Source organism: Lithobates pipiens, unplaced genomic scaffold, assembly GCF_037356315.1.
Source record: "Lithobates pipiens isolate NorthernLeopardFrog02 unplaced genomic scaffold, aLitPip1_a1.2 Scaffold_1, whole genome shotgun sequence".
NCBI classification, from domain to species: domain Eukaryota; kingdom Metazoa; phylum Chordata; class Amphibia; order Anura; family Ranidae; genus Lithobates; species Lithobates pipiens.
Window position 1 is genome coordinate 62,068,178 of NW_027507685.1, and position 12,786 is coordinate 62,080,963.

Here is a 12,786-nt window from a genome sequence, read left to right on the forward strand (position 1 = left end):
TTTTCTGACTAAAGTTGCACTTTAAATGACAGATTTAACAGCATGGTCTAGCAGATTTTCCTCAAGAATTTGATCTTTATGTAGGATGTGCAAAGTTTTTGGATTTTTTTTCATGTTTTTTTGTCGGTGACATGGTAGCATGAAAACACAGCGGGAGTGGTGATTGTAGTTCAAGCTAAATGTGTAAACAGATTGTCAGAAGTGGGATTTGAAGCCACGCCTCCATTTGGAGACCAGAACACCCACACAATGTGAAGAAACAGCTCTTGAGTCTGGCGCCTTAGACCACTCGGCCATCCTGACAAGATATATTGAGGTGCTATGGCTTCCTCTGGAAATATCATCTACTCGTGGTACTCTATTGATCTATTACCATTGTCAAGGAGCTGTATGAACACTCTGAACCTAGGCCCTTTTGCAAATGCACTTCTTAAAGCATGACCTTGCACCAAGTCATACATTTCAGATCCTTTCTACCAAATCTCCTTGAGCAAAAAAAGTAGAAGATGTCCCAGGTGATCTTCGAGTGTTTGGTTGATCCGGGCGCCACAAACCAGAATCATGTCCTTGTGGCAGACCGTGTGGCCTAATGGATAAGGCGTCTGACTTCGGATCAGAAGATTGAGGGTTCGAGTCCCTTCGTGGTCGTTTTCTATGCTGCTTTCCAGTTCCTTCCTGTGACCTTCACTCGTAAATTCTTGCTTTAGCCATAACAACGTGCTTCTTGCTGGAGGCTTCCAATTTGCTGAAGCCCAGAGCCTCCAAACAGAAGTAAATCATAAAGTGGAAGTAAACCAATTGATTTAAGGGTTTCAAAACACAGTTACATGCCTGGAATCCCGGGATTGATAACTGTCCCATTTGCTTGTGTTCTCAACCAAACTATCAAATCATCAAATGGCTGGTGTCATAACTTAAATATGCCTAAAATGGGAGAGCAACTGAGTATGTGCAGAGCAGCTTGAAACAGCGTATTACTGGATTTCAAAGTGTATAGAAGCATATTTTTTAATGTTTTACATGAGTATATATGCAAAATGGGACAACCGGAAGAGATGTAGCAGGACTTACTTTTCTGACTAAAGTTGCACTTTAAATGACAGATTTAACAGCATGGTCTAGCAGATTTTCCTCAAGAATTTGATCTTTATGTAGGATGTGCAAAGTTTTTGGATTTTTTTTCATGTTTTTTTGTCGGTGACATGGTAGCATGAAAACACAGCGGGAGTGGTGATTGTAGTTCAAGCTAAATGTGTAAACAGATTGTCAGAAGTGGGATTTGAACCCACGCCTCTATTTGGAGACCAGAACACCCACACAATGTGAAGAAACAGCTCTTGAGTCTGGCGCCTTAGACCACTCGGCCATCCTGACAAGATATATTGAGGTGCTATGGCTTCCTCTGGAAATATCATCTACTCGTGGTACTCTATTGATCTATTACCATTGTCAAGGAGCTGTATGAACACTCTGAACCTAGGCCCTTTTGCAAATGCACTTCTTAAAGCATGACCTTGCACCAAGTCATACATTTCAGATCCTTTCTACCAAATCTCCTTGAGCAAAAAAAGTAGAAGATGTCCCAGGTGATCTTCGACTGTTTGGTTGATCCGGGCGCCACAAACCAGAATCATGTCCTTGTGGCAGACCGCGTGGCCTAATGGATAAGGCGTCTGACTTCGGATCAGAAGATTGAGGGTTCGAGTCCCTTCGTGGTCGTTTTCTATGCTGCTTTCCAGTTCCTTCCTGTGACCTTCACTTGTAAATTCTTGCTTTAGCCATAACAACGTGTTTCTTGCTGGAGGCTTCCAATTTGCTGAAGCCCAGAGCCTCCAAACAGAAGTAAATCATAAAGTGGAAGTAAACCAATTGATTTAAGGGTTTCAAAACACAGTTACATGCCTTGAATCCCGGGATTGATAACTGTCCCATTTGCTTGTGTTCTCAACCAAACTATCAAATCATCAAATGGCTGGTGTCATAACTTAAATATGCCTAAAATGGGAGAGCAACTGAGTATGTGCAGAGCAGGTTGAAACAGCGTATTACTGGATTTCAAAGTGTATAGAAGCATATTTTTTAATGTTTTACATGAGTATATATGCAAAATGGGACAACCGGAAGAGATGTAGCAGGACTTACTTTTCTGACTAAAGTTGCACTTTAAATGACAGATTTAACAGCATGGTCTAGCAGATTTTCCTCAAGAATTTGATCTTTATGTAGGATGTGCAAAGTTTTTGGATTTTTTTTCATGTTTTTTTGTCGGTGACATGGTAGCATGAAAACACAGCGGGAGTGGTGATTGTAGTTCAAGCTAAATGTGTAAACAGATTGTCAGAAGTGGGATTTGAACCCACGCCTCCATTTGGAGACCAGAACACCCACACAATGTGAAGAAACAGCTCTTGAGTCTGGCGCCTTAGACCACTCGGCCATCCTGACAAGATATATTGAGGTGCTATGGCTTCCTCTGGAAATATCATCTACTCGTGGTACTCTATTGATCTATTACCATTGTCAAGGAGCTGTATGAACACTCTGAACCTAGGCCCTTTTGCAAATGCACTTCTTAAAGCATGACCTTGCACCAAGTCATACATTTCAGATCCTTTCTACCAAATCTCCTTGAGCAAAAAAAGTAGAAGATGTCCCAGGTGATCTTCGAGTGTTTGGTTGATCCGGGCGCCACAAACCAGAATCATGTCCTTGTGGCAGACCGCGTGGCCTAATGGATAAGGCGTCTGACTTCGGATCAGAAGATTGAGGGTTCGAGTCCCTTCGTGGTCGTTTTCTATGCTGCTTTCCAGTTCCTTCCTGTGACCTTCACTCGTAAATTCTTGCTTTAGCCATAACAACGTGCTTCTTGCTGGAGGCTTCCAATTTGCTGAAGCCCAGAGCCTCCAAACAGAAGTAAATCATAAAGTGGAAGTAAACCAATTGATTTAAGGGTTTCAAAACACAGTTACATGCCTTGAATCCCGGGATTGATAACTGTCCCATTTGCTTGTGTTCTCAACCAAACTATCAAATCATCAAATGGCTGGTGTCATAACTTAAATATGCCTAAAATGGGAGAGCAACTGAGTATGTGCAGAGCAGGTTGAAACAGCGTATTACTGGATTTCAAAGTGTATAGAAGCATATTTTTTAATGTTTTACATGAGTATATATGCAAAATGGGACAACCGGAAGAGATGTAGCAGGACTTACTTTTCTGACTAAAGTTGCACTTTAAATGACAGATTTAACAGCATGGTCTAGCAGATTTTCCTCAAGAATTTGATCTTTATGTAGGATGTGCAAAGTTTTTGGATTTTTTTGTCGGTGACATGGTAGCATGAAAACACAGCGGGAGTGGTGATTGTAGTTCAAGCTAAATGTGTAAACAGATTGTCAGAAGTGGGATTTGAACCCACGCCTCCATTTGGAGACCAGAACACCCACACAATGTGAAGAAACAGCTCTTGAGTCTGGCGCCTTAGACCACTCGGCCATCCTGACAAGATATATTGAGGTGCTATGGCTTCCTCTGGAAATATCATCTACTCGTGGTACTCTATTGATCTATTACCATTGTCAAGGAGCTGTATGAACACTCTGAACCTAGGCCCTTTTGCAAATGCACTTCTTAAAGCATGACCTTGCACCAAGTCATACATTTCAGATCCTTTCTACCAAATCTCCTTGAGCAAAAAAAGTAGAAGATGTCCCAGGTGATCTTCGAGTGTTTGGTTGATCCGGGCGCCACAAACCAGAATCATGTCCTTGTGGCAGACCGCGTGGCCTAATGGATAAGGCGTCTGACTTCGGATCAGAAGATTGAGGGTTCGAGTCCCTTCGTGGTCGTTTTCTATGCTGCTTTCCAGTTCCTTCCTGTGACCTTCACTCGTAAATTCTTGCTTTAGCCATAACAACGTGCTTCTTGCTGGAGGCTTCCAATTTGCTGAAGCCCAGAGCCTCCAAACAGAAGTAAATCATAAAGTGGAAGTAAACCAATTGATTTAAGGGTTTCAAAACACAGTTACATGCCTGGAATCCCGGGATTGATAACTGTCCCATTTGCTTGTGTTCTCAACCAAACTATCAAATCATCAAATGGCTGGTGTCATAACTTAAATATGCCTAAAATGGGAGAGCAACTGAGTATGTGCAGAGCAGGTTGAAACAGCGTATTACTGGATTTCAAAGTGTATAGAAGCATATTTTTTAATGTTTTACATGAGTATATATGCAAAATGGGACAACCGGAAGAGATGTAGCAGGACTTACTTTTCTGACTAAAGTTGCACTTTAAATGACAGATTTAACAGCATGGTCTAGCAGATTTTCCTCAAGAATTTGATCTTTATGTAGGATGTGCAAAGTTTTTGGATTTTTTTTCATGTTTTTTTGTCGGTGACATGGTAGCATGAAAACACAGCGGGAGTGGTGATTGTAGTTCAAGCTAAATGTGTAAACAGATTGTCAGAAGTGGGATTTGAACCCACGCCTACATTTGGAGACCAGAACACCCACACAATGTGAAGAAACAGCTCTTGAGTCTGGCGCCTTAGACCACTCGGCCATCCTGACAAGATATATTGAGGTGCTATGGCTTCCTCTGGAAATATCATCTACTCGTGGTACTCTATTGATCTATTACCATTGTCAAGGAGCTGTATGAACACTCTGAACCTAGGCCCTTTTGCAAATGCACTTCTTAAAGCATGACCTTGCACCAAGTCATACATTTCAGATCCTTTCTACCAAATCTCCTTGAGCAAAAAAAGTAGAAGATGTCCCAGGTGATCTTCGAGTGTTTGGTTGATCCGGGCGCCACAAACCAGAATCATGTCCTTGTGGCAGACCGTGTGGCCTAATGGATAAGGCGTCTGACTTCGGATCAGAAGATTGAGGGTTCGAGTCCCTTCGTGGTCGTTTTCTATGCTGCTTTCCAGTTCCTTCCTGTGACCTTCACTCGTAAATTCTTGCTTTAGCCATAACAACGTGCTTCTTGCTGGAGGCTTCCAATTTGCTGAAGCCCAGAGCCTCCAAACAGAAGTAAATCATAAAGTGGAAGTAAACCAATTGATTTAAGGGTTTCAAAACACAGTTACATGCCTGGAATCCCGGGATTGATAACTGTCCCATTTGCTTGTGTTCTCAACCAAACTATCAAATCATCAAATGGCTGGTGTCATAACTTAAATATGCCTAAAATGGGAGAGCAACTGAGTATGTGCAGAGCAGCTTGAAACAGCGTATTACTGGATTTCAAAGTGTATAGAAGCATATTTTTTAATGTTTTACATGAGTATATATGCAAAATGGGACAACCGGAAGAGATGTAGCAGGACTTACTTTTCTGACTAAAGTTGCACTTTAAATGACAGATTTAACAGCATGGTCTAGCAGATTTTCCTCAAGAATTTGATCTTTATGTAGGATGTGCAAAGTTTTTGGATTTTTTTTCATGTTTTTTTGTCGGTGACATGGTAGCATGAAAACACAGCGGGAGTGGTGATTGTAGTTCAAGCTAAATGTGTAAACAGATTGTCAGAAGTGGGATTTGAACCCACGCCTCTATTTGGAGACCAGAACACCCACACAATGTGAAGAAACAGCTCTTGAGTCTGGCGCCTTAGACCACTCGGCCATCCTGACAAGATATATTGAGGTGCTATGGCTTCCTCTGGAAATATCATCTACTCGTGGTACTCTATTGATCTATTACCATTGTCAAGGAGCTGTATGAACACTCTGAACCTAGGCCCTTTTGCAAATGCACTTCTTAAAGCATGACCTTGCACCAAGTCATACATTTCAGATCCTTTCTACCAAATCTCCTTGAGCAAAAAAAGTAGAAGATGTCCCAGGTGATCTTCGACTGTTTGGTTGATCCGGGCGCCACAAACCAGAATCATGTCCTTGTGGCAGACCGCGTGGCCTAATGGATAAGGCGTCTGACTTCGGATCAGAAGATTGAGGGTTCGAGTCCCTTCGTGGTCGTTTTCTATGCTGCTTTCCAGTTCCTTCCTGTGACCTTCACTTGTAAATTCTTGCTTTAGCCATAACAACGTGTTTCTTGCTGGAGGCTTCCAATTTGCTGAAGCCCAGAGCCTCCAAACAGAAGTAAATCATAAAGTGGAAGTAAACCAATTGATTTAAGGGTTTCAAAACACAGTTACATGCCTTGAATCCCGGGATTGATAACTGTCCCATTTGCTTGTGTTCTCAACCAAACTATCAAATCATCAAATGGCTGGTGTCATAACTTAAATATGCCTAAAATGGGAGAGCAACTGAGTATGTGCAGAGCAGGTTGAAACAGCGTATTACTGGATTTCAAAGTGTATAGAAGCATATTTTTTAATGTTTTACATGAGTATATATGCAAAATGGGACAACCGGAAGAGATGTAGCAGGACTTACTTTTCTGACTAAAGTTGCACTTTAAATGACAGATTTAACAGCATGGTCTAGCAGATTTTCCTCAAGAATTTGATCTTTATGTAGGATGTGCAAAGTTTTTGGATTTTTTTTCATGTTTTTTTGTCGGTGACATGGTAGCATGAAAACACAGCGGGAGTGGTGATTGTAGTTCAAGCTAAATGTGTAAACAGATTGTCAGAAGTGGGATTTGAACCCACGCCTCCATTTGGAGACCAGAACACCCACACAATGTGAAGAAACAGCTCTTGAGTCTGGCGCCTTAGACCACTCGGCCATCCTGACAAGATATATTGAGGTGCTATGGCTTCCTCTGGAAATATCATCTACTCGTGGTACTCTATTGATCTATTACCATTGTCAAGGAGCTGTATGAACACTCTGAACCTAGGCCCTTTTGCAAATGCACTTCTTAAAGCATGACCTTGCACCAAGTCATACATTTCAGATCCTTTCTACCAAATCTCCTTGAGCAAAAAAAGTAGAAGATGTCCCAGGTGATCTTCGAGTGTTTGGTTGATCCGGGCGCCACAAACCAGAATCATGTCATTGTGGCAGACCGCGTGGCCTAATGGATAAGGCGTCTGACTTCGGATCAGAAGATTGAGGGTTCGAGTCCCTTCGTGGTCGTTTTCTATGCTGCTTTCCAGTTCCTTCCTGTGACCTTCACTCGTAAATTCTTGCTTTAGCCATAACAACGTGCTTCTTGCTGGAGGCTTCCAATTTGCTGAAGCCCAGAGCCTCCAAACAGAAGTAAATCATAAAGTGGAAGTAAACCAATTGATTTAAGGGTTTCAAAACACAGTTACATGCCTGGAATCCCGGGATTGATAACTGTCCCATTTGCTTGTGTTCTCAACCAAACTATCAAATCATCAAATGGCTGGTGTCATAACTTAAATATGCCTAAAATGGGAGAGCAACTGAGTATGTGCAGAGCAGGTTGAAACAGCGTATTACTGGATTTCAAAGTGTATAGAACCATATTTTTAAATGTTTTACATGAGTATATATGCAAAATGGGACAACCGGAAGAGATGTAGCAGGACTTACTTTTCTGACTAAAGTTGCACTTTAAATGACAGATTTAACAGCATGGTCTAGCAGATTTTCCTCAAGAATTTGATCTTTATGTAGGATGTGCAAAGTTTTTGGATTTTTTTTCATGTTTTTTTGTCGGTGACATGGTAGCATGAAAACACAGCGGGAGTGGTGATTGTAGTTCAAGCTAAATGTGTAAACAGATTGTCAGAAGTGGGATTTGAACCCACGCCTCCATTTGGAGACCAGAACACCCACACAATGTGAAGAAACAGCTCTTGAGTCTGGCGCCTTAGACCACTCGGCCATCCTGACAAGATATATTGAGGTGCTATGGCTTCCTCTGGAAATATCATCTACTCGTGGTACTCTATTGATCTATTACCATTGTCAAGGAGCTGTATGAACACTCTGAACCTAGGCCCTTTTGCAAATGCACTTCTTAAAGCATGACCTTGCACCAAGTCATACATTTCAGATCCTTTCTACCAAATCTCCTTGAGCAAAAAAAGTAGAAGATGTCCCAGGTGATCTTCGAGTGTTTGGTTGATCCGGGCGCCACAAACCAGAATCATGTCCTTGTGGCAGACCGCGTGGCCTAATGGATAAGGCGTCTGACTTCGGATCAGAAGATTGAGGCTTCGAGTCCCTTCGTGGTCGTTTTCTATGCTGCTTTCCAGTTCCTTCCTGTGACCTTCACTCGTAAATTCTTGCTTTAGCCATAACAACGTGCTTCTTGCTGGAGGCTTCCAATTTGCTGAAGCCCAGAGCCTCCAAACAGAAGTAAATCATAAAGTGGAAGTAAACCAATTGATTTAAGGGTTTCAAAACACAGTTACATGCCTGGAATCCCGGGATTGATAACTGTCCCATTTGCTTGTGTTCTCAACCAAACTATCAAATCATCAAATGGCTGGTGTCATAACTTAAATATGCCTAAAATGGGAGAGCAACTGAGTAAGTGCAGAGCAGGTTGAAACAGCGTATTACTGGATTTCAAAGTGTATAGAACCATATTTTTAAATGTTTTACATGAGTATATATGCAAAATGGGACAACCGGAAGAGATGTAGCAGGACTTACTTTTCTGACTAAAGTTGCACTTTAAATGACAGATTTAACAGCATGGTCTAGCAGATTTTCCTCAAGAATTTGATCTTTATGTAGGATGTGCAAAGTTTTTGGATTTTTTTTCATGTTTTTTTGTCGGTGACATGGTAGCATGAAAACACAGCGGGAGTGGTGATTGTAGTTCAAGCTAAATGTGTAAACAGATTGTCAGAAGTGGGATTTGAACCCACGCCTTCATTTGGAGACCAGAACACCCACACAATGTGAAGAAACAGCTCTTGAGTCTGGCGCCTTAGACCACTCGGCCATCCTGACAAGATATATTGAGGTGCTATGGCTTCCTCTGGAAATATAATCTACTCGTGGTACTCTATTGATCTATTACCATTGTCAAGGAGCTGTATGAACACTCTGAACCTAGGCCCTTTTGCAAATGCACTTCTTAAAGCATGACCTTGCACCAAGTCATACATTTCAGATCCTTTCTACCAAATCTCCTTGAGCAAAAAATGTAGAAGATGTCCCAGGTGATCTTCGAGTGTTTGGTTGATCCGGGCGCCACAAACCAGAATCATGTCCTTGTGGCAGACCGCGTGGCCTAATGGCTAAGGCGTCTGACTTCGGATCAGAAGATTGAGGGTTCGAGTCCCTTCGTGGTCGTTTTCTATGCTGCTTTCAAGTTCCTTCCTGTGACCTTCACTCGTAAATTCTTGCTTTAGACATAACAACGTGCTTCTTGCTGGAGGCTTCCAATTTGCTGAAGCCCAGAGCCTCCAAACAGAAGTAAATCATAAAGTGGAAGTAAACCAATTGATTTAAGGGTTTCAAAACACAGTTACATGCCTTGAATCCCAGGATTGATAACTGTCCCATTTGCTTGTGTTCTCAACCAAACTATCAAATCATCAAATGGCTGGTGTCATAACTTAAATATGCCTAAAATGGGAGAGCAACTGAGTATGTGCAGAGCAGGTTGAAACAGCGTATTACTGGATTTCAAAGTGTATAGAAGCATATTTTTTAATGTTTTACATGAGTATATATGCAAAATGGGACAACCGGAAGAGATGTAGCAGGACTTACTTTTCTGACTAAAGTTGCACTTTAAATGAGAGATTTAACAGCATGGTCTAGCAGATTTTCCTCAAGAATTTGATCTTTATGTAGGATGTGCAAAGTTTTTGGATTTTTTTTCATGTTTTTTTGTCGGTGACATGGTAGCATGAAAACACAGCGGGAGTGGTGATTGTAGTTCAAGCTAAATGTGTAAACAGATTGTCAGAAGTGGGATTTGAACCCACGCCTCCATTTGGAGACCAGAACACCCACACAATGTGAAGAAACAGCTCTTGAGTCTGGCGCCTTAGACCACTCGGCCATCCTGACAAGATATATTGAGGTGCTATGGCTTCCTCTGGAAATATCATCTACTCGTGGTACTCTATTGATCTATTACCATTGTCAAGGAGCTGTATGAACACTCTGAACCTAGGCCCTTTTGCAAATGCACTTCTTAAAGCATGACCTTGCACCAAGTCATACATTTCAGATCCTTTCTACCAAATCTCCTTGAGCAAAAAAAGTAGAAGATGTCCCAGGTGATCTTCGAGTGTTTGGTTGATCCGGGCGCCACAAACCAGAATCATGTCCTTGTGGCAGACCGCGTGGCCTAATGGATAAGGCGTCTGACTTCTGATCAGAAGATTGAGGGTTCGAGTCCCTTCGTGGTCGTTTTCTATGCTGCTTTCCAGTTCCTTCCTGTGACCTTCACTCGTAAATTCTTGCTTTAGCCATAACAACGTGCTTCTTGCTGGAGGCTTCCAATTTGCTGAAGCCCAGAGCCTCCAAACAGAAGTAAATCATAAAGTGGAAGTAAACCAATTGATTTAAGGGTTTCAAAACACAGTTACATGCCTTGAATCCCAGGATTGATAACTGTCCCATTTGCTTGTGTTCTCAACCAAACTATCAAATCATCAAATGGCTGGTGTCATAACTTAAATATGCCTAAAATGGGAGACCAACTGAGTATGTGCAGAGCAGGTTGAAACAGCGTATTACTGGATTTCAAAGTGTATAGAAGCATATTTTTTAATGTTTTACATGAGTATATATGCAAAATGGGACAACCGGAAGAGATGTAGCAGGACTTACTTTTCTGACTAAAGTTGCACTTTAAATGACAGATTTAACAGCATGGTCTAGCAGATTTTCCTCAAGAATTTGATCTTTATGTAGGATGTGCAAAGTTTTTGGATTTTTTTTCATGTTTTTTTGTCGGTGACATGGTAGCATGAAAACACAGCGGGAGTGGTGATTGTAGTTCAAGCTAAATGTGTAAACAGATTGTCAGAAGTGGGATTTGAACCCATGCCTCCATTTGGAGACCAGAACACCCACACAATGTGAAGAAACAGCTCTTGAGTCTGGCGCCTTAGACCACTCGGCCATCCTGACAAGATATATTGAGGTGCTATGGCTTCCTCTGGAAATATCATCTACTCGTGGTACTCTATTGATCTATTACCATTGTCAAGGAGCTGTATGAACACTCTGAACCTAGGCCCTTTTGCAAATGCACTTCTTAAAGCATGACCTTGCACCAAGTCATACATTTCAGATCCTTTCTACCAAATCTCCTTGAGCAAAAAAAGTAGAAGATGTCCCAGGTGATCTTCGACTGTTTGGTTGATCCGGGCGCCACAAACCAGAATCATGTCCTTGTGGCAGACCGCGTGGCCTAATGGATAAGGCGTCTGACTTCGGATCAGAAGATTGAGGGTTCGAGTCCCTTCGTGGTCGTTTTCTATGCTGCTTTCCAGTTCCTTCCTGTGACCTTCACTCGTAAATTCTTGCTTTAGCCATAACAACGTGCTTCTTGCTGGAGGCTTCCAATTTGCTGAAGCCCAGAGCCTCCAAACAGAAGTAAATCATAAAGTGGAAGTAAACCAATTGATTTAAGGGTTTCAAAACACAGTTACATGCCTTGAATCCCGGGATTGATAACTGTCCCATTTGCTTGTGTTCTCAACCAAACTATCAAATCATCAAATGGCTGGTGTCATAACTTAAATATGCCTAAAATGGGAGAGCAACTGAGTATGTGCAGAGCAGGTTGAAACAGCGTATTACTGGATTTCAAAGTGTATAGAAGCATATTTTTTAATGTTTTACATGAGTATATATGCAAAATGGGACAACCGGAAGAGATGTAGCAGGACTTACTTTTCTGACTAAAGTTGCACTTTAAATGACAGATTTAACAGCATGGTCTAGCAGATTTTCCTCAAGAATTTGATCTTTATGTAGGATGTGCAAAGTTTTTGGATTTTTTTTCATGTTTTTTTGTCGGTGACATGGTAGCATGAAAACACAGCGGGAGTGGTGATTGTAGTTCAAGCTAAATGTGTAAACAGATTGTCAGAAGTGGGATTTGAACCCATGCCTCCATTTGGAGACCAGAACACCCACACAATGTGAAGAAACAGCTCTTGAGTCTGGCGCCTTAGACCACTCGGCCATCCTGACAAGATATATTGAGGTGCTATGGCTTCCTCTGGAAATATCATCTACTCGTGGTACTCTATTGATCTATTACCATTGTCAAGGAGCTGTATGAACACTCTGAACCTAGGCCCTTTTGCAAATGCACTTCTTAAAGCATGACCTTGCACCAAGTCATACATTTCAGATCCTTTCTACCAAATCTCCTTGAGCAAAAAAAGTAGAAGATGTCCCAGGTGATCTTCGACTGTTTGGTTGATCCGGGCGCCACAAACCAGAATCATGTCCTTGTGGCAGACCGCGTGGCCTAATGGATAAGGCGTCTGACTTCGGATCAGAAGATTGAGGGTTCGAGTCCCTTCGTGGTCGTTTTCTATGCTGCTTTCCAGTTCCTTCCTGTGACCTTCACTCGTAAATTCTTGCTTTAGCCATAACAACGTGCTTCTTGCTGGAGGCTTCCAATTTGCTGAAGCCCAGAGCCTCCAAACAGAAGTAAATCATAAAGTGGAAGTAAACCAATTGATTTAAGGGTTTCAAAACACAGTTACATGCCTTGAATCCCGGGATTGATAACTGTCCCATTTGCTTGTGTTCTCAACCAAACTATCAAATCATCAAATGGCTGGTGTCATAACTTAAATATGCCTAAAATGGGAGAGCAACTGAGTATGTGCAGAGCAGGTTGAAACAGCGTATTACTGGATTTCAAAGTGTATAGAAGCATATTTTTTAATGTTT

General features: G+C 41.8%; 14 non-coding genes across 14 annotated transcripts; 9 read left to right on the forward strand and 5 right to left on the reverse strand.

Annotated features, from left to right (window-relative positions):
• The first annotated feature begins 1,646 nt into the window (after nt 1-1,646).
• TRNAR-UCG (transfer RNA arginine (anticodon UCG)) lies at nt 1,647-1,719 on the forward strand. The gene has a single exon. It is a non-coding gene; the product is annotated as a tRNA-Arg (tRNA).
• Nucleotides 1,720-2,335: 616 nt separating this feature from the next.
• Nucleotides 2,336-2,445, reverse strand: TRNAL-CAA (transfer RNA leucine (anticodon CAA)). Its single transcript has 2 exons — nt 2,408-2,445; nt 2,336-2,381 (listed from the first exon to the last, which is right to left on the reverse strand). It is a non-coding gene; the product is annotated as a tRNA-Leu (tRNA).
• Nucleotides 2,446-2,717: 272 nt separating this feature from the next.
• Nucleotides 2,718-2,790, forward strand: TRNAR-UCG (transfer RNA arginine (anticodon UCG)). Its single transcript has one exon. It is a non-coding gene; the product is annotated as a tRNA-Arg (tRNA).
• A 604-nt stretch (nt 2,791-3,394) lies between these two features.
• On the reverse strand, nt 3,395-3,504 carry TRNAL-CAA (transfer RNA leucine (anticodon CAA)). The gene is made up of 2 exons: nt 3,467-3,504; nt 3,395-3,440 (listed from the first exon to the last, which is right to left on the reverse strand). It is a non-coding gene; the product is annotated as a tRNA-Leu (tRNA).
• A 272-nt stretch (nt 3,505-3,776) lies between these two features.
• TRNAR-UCG (transfer RNA arginine (anticodon UCG)) lies at nt 3,777-3,849 on the forward strand. The gene has a single exon. It is a non-coding gene; the product is annotated as a tRNA-Arg (tRNA).
• Nucleotides 3,850-5,918: 2,069 nt separating this feature from the next.
• Nucleotides 5,919-5,991, forward strand: TRNAR-UCG (transfer RNA arginine (anticodon UCG)). The gene has a single exon. It is a non-coding gene; the product is annotated as a tRNA-Arg (tRNA).
• Nucleotides 5,992-6,607: 616 nt separating this feature from the next.
• Nucleotides 6,608-6,717, reverse strand: TRNAL-CAA (transfer RNA leucine (anticodon CAA)). Its single transcript has 2 exons — nt 6,680-6,717; nt 6,608-6,653 (listed from the first exon to the last, which is right to left on the reverse strand). It is a non-coding gene; the product is annotated as a tRNA-Leu (tRNA).
• A 272-nt stretch (nt 6,718-6,989) lies between these two features.
• On the forward strand, nt 6,990-7,062 carry TRNAR-UCG (transfer RNA arginine (anticodon UCG)). The gene has a single exon. It is a non-coding gene; the product is annotated as a tRNA-Arg (tRNA).
• Nucleotides 7,063-7,678: 616 nt separating this feature from the next.
• Nucleotides 7,679-7,788, reverse strand: TRNAL-CAA (transfer RNA leucine (anticodon CAA)). The gene is made up of 2 exons: nt 7,751-7,788; nt 7,679-7,724 (listed from the first exon to the last, which is right to left on the reverse strand). It is a non-coding gene; the product is annotated as a tRNA-Leu (tRNA).
• A 1,343-nt stretch (nt 7,789-9,131) lies between these two features.
• TRNAR-UCG (transfer RNA arginine (anticodon UCG)) lies at nt 9,132-9,204 on the forward strand. The gene has a single exon. It is a non-coding gene; the product is annotated as a tRNA-Arg (tRNA).
• A 616-nt stretch (nt 9,205-9,820) lies between these two features.
• TRNAL-CAA (transfer RNA leucine (anticodon CAA)) lies at nt 9,821-9,930 on the reverse strand. Its single transcript has 2 exons — nt 9,893-9,930; nt 9,821-9,866 (listed from the first exon to the last, which is right to left on the reverse strand). It is a non-coding gene; the product is annotated as a tRNA-Leu (tRNA).
• Nucleotides 9,931-10,202: 272 nt separating this feature from the next.
• On the forward strand, nt 10,203-10,275 carry TRNAR-UCU (transfer RNA arginine (anticodon UCU)). Its single transcript has one exon. It is a non-coding gene; the product is annotated as a tRNA-Arg (tRNA).
• A 998-nt stretch (nt 10,276-11,273) lies between these two features.
• TRNAR-UCG (transfer RNA arginine (anticodon UCG)) lies at nt 11,274-11,346 on the forward strand. The gene has a single exon. It is a non-coding gene; the product is annotated as a tRNA-Arg (tRNA).
• Nucleotides 11,347-12,344: 998 nt separating this feature from the next.
• TRNAR-UCG (transfer RNA arginine (anticodon UCG)) lies at nt 12,345-12,417 on the forward strand. The gene has a single exon. It is a non-coding gene; the product is annotated as a tRNA-Arg (tRNA).
• The last annotated feature ends 369 nt before the right edge of the window (nt 12,418-12,786 follow it).